This window comes from Belonocnema kinseyi, chromosome 6 (genome assembly GCF_010883055.1).
Source record: "Belonocnema kinseyi isolate 2016_QV_RU_SX_M_011 chromosome 6, B_treatae_v1, whole genome shotgun sequence".
Classification (NCBI taxonomy): domain Eukaryota; kingdom Metazoa; phylum Arthropoda; class Insecta; order Hymenoptera; family Cynipidae; genus Belonocnema; species Belonocnema kinseyi.
Genome location: NC_046662.1, coordinates 32,109,246 through 32,111,646, shown reverse-complemented (window position 1 = coordinate 32,111,646; position 2,401 = coordinate 32,109,246). Strand labels below are relative to the sequence as shown.

The window sequence follows — 2,401 nt, the reverse complement described above, 5'->3', positions numbered from 1 at the left end:
GGGTGGTCCTGAAGGAATTAACCCCCAAGCGGAGGTGTGAAAACCGTGCCGAAAGCTGAATGGCACCTGGGTGAGGTGTCTAGAACGGTGACTCTGGGATACTGGGTGACCTCTCAGAGTACACAGCCTTACCCTTGCATGCGGGGCTCTACGAAGATGGACGAACCCCTTTCCCTAGCTTCTCGTGGGAACAACAATGACAACACCAAACATAGTTGTAGTAAGTGCGGTTTAAAACAACAGAACGCGCAGGGCTCCCGACAATAGGTCGGCCAACAATGCCGACCAATCTAGAGCTGGGGAACCAATGAAAATGGATTCAATGCGATGGATCGGCGGGATTTCGCGACCTTTGGGTGGACGGAGCAAGTGAATCACGATTTGCTAGAGTGCTACGATGCGAGTGTGGCCCGTGAACGGGGTCACATGGCACGGCTGCATGCTCTGTGGTGCGAGACACACCCGGAGCTATCGCACTTTTCGCAACAACGTCTGCGAAACCATGCTGAACTACTCCGTAAAAGGGGCTATGTAAGCGGAACGCCTACTCTACCACAGCTAGAACAAGCCGGCAACAAAGAAAGAGATGCGATACTAAGACCAACCGCGGGCAGACATCCAATAGATGAAGAGCGATGCTTTGCGACTCGGAGAAACATCAACACCAAGTTTTTTCTCAAACCTAAAGATCTGGCTGAAATGGATGATGAGCTTCGTGGACATTTTTCCGGTGAATCCGACTTCTGGGCTATTAATTATTGTGTGTATAATGCAGCGAGAGCTTTGGCCGATGCGAACCGTAAAACAAAACCAACGGCTGATCATAAAATCAAAAGACGAATGCATTAAATTGCCATAAAGATAGTCTGGGCAAGATAGTACGCGTCCCGCATTCAATGTGTGATTGACTACATCACATCTGGCAGGAAGTTTATCGCCAAGGTTCGAAAGTTCACGCTCGAACTCCGGACCCGTTATCACACACTTAACAAGTAAAAGCTGCTGACCATCAGGCAGCATATTGTTGAGAGAATACGTATACTATCTGACGCTAAGAGAAGTCTAGAGCGGAGGGAGAGGTGGGTCAGAGAAAATCAACAGTTTCTCTCTGACCGCATAATACTCCTGCCGAAAATAGGCAACATAGCTGACCCGAAGAACTACAGGCCAATAACTTGTCTGAACACGCTTTATAAGATATTCACAGCTATCCTAAATGATAGGATTGTTTATGCAATTGAACCTGTGTGGCAAGAAATGTATGAACAACGAGGCTCAAAGAAAGGCGTAGCCGAATGTCGGGAGAACCTGCTCATCGATAGATGTGTCTGCAAAGATGCAGCATTCTACCAGCGTGACCTATCGATGGCCTGGATTGATTATCGGAAAGCTTTCGATTCGACATCCCATAGACTTATCATCTGTCTTTTGGAAATCTTAGAGGTTCATCCGCAAATAGTTGGGTACATAGTGAGATTGATGCCGCTTTGGAAAACCAGATTTACTATCTCATCCATGAGCCCACTCCTCTTTTGCTTTACATTATTGTCACTATCTCTAGCACTGCGATATTCCGACGGCTACTTGTGCGGCGAACCTGCAGATCGAAAGTACAAGGTCACTCATGTATTTTACATGGACGATCTTAAGATCTATGCTAAAAACAGAGAGCAACTGCATCTAGCTCTGGGGATTGTCGAGCGATATACTAAGGAAATTGGAATGGAATTTGGGTTAGACAAATGCGCCAGGGTTTATTAGAAGCGAGGAAAACTTAATGGCATCCCTGAAGATCCTGAGCTTGTTGATAGAAGCGCCATACGACACCTTTGCGCTTGAGAGACTTATACATACCTGCGCGTGCCACATAGCCGCATTCAGGATGTGACATCTATAAAGTATACTCTCCGAAGCAGATACAAACGTCTCATCCGACAGATTTGGTTTTCCGAACTTTCGGCGAGGAACAAAGTATCTGCAACGAACATGCTTGCCGTCCCGGTACTACTCTATTCATTTGGTGTAGTTCCATGGACGAAGAACGAGCTCAGATCTCCTGATATCGGGACAAGAAAGGTTATCCACATGAACAAAAGCATGCATCTTATGTCTTACGTTCCGCGACTGTACATCTCACGCCGTCAAGGGGGTCGCGGAATATTGAGTCTTGAATGTCTTCACAGCAGGATTATTATGGGTACAGCACATAGAGTTGCAAATGGAAGAGACCCTCTTCTTAAAATGGTCAGGAATTACGAAGAAGTGGGCAAAGGAGCATTTCTGTATAAAGCAGCGGAGAAGGCTGCTGAAACACTCGGACTTGACTTCAGTATTAGGGGTGAGCAAAATGAATCAAATCTTATCTATCTCGAGTACTCACTCCTGAAAGCCCGGATTAAGA

General features: G+C 46.4%; 2 protein-coding genes across 2 annotated transcripts in view; one reads left to right on the top strand and one right to left on the bottom strand.

The window, feature by feature from the left end:
• The window catches only part of LOC117175321 (retinal guanylyl cyclase 2), a 444,267-nt gene that overhangs the window by 244,652 nt on the left and 197,214 nt on the right, over nt 1-2,401 (top strand). The gene's annotated exons all lie outside the window — the stretch shown is intronic.
• LOC117174628 overlaps nt 1-2,401 on the bottom strand; it is a 21,296-nt gene that overhangs the window by 4,725 nt on the left and 14,170 nt on the right. The window lies entirely within an intron of this gene.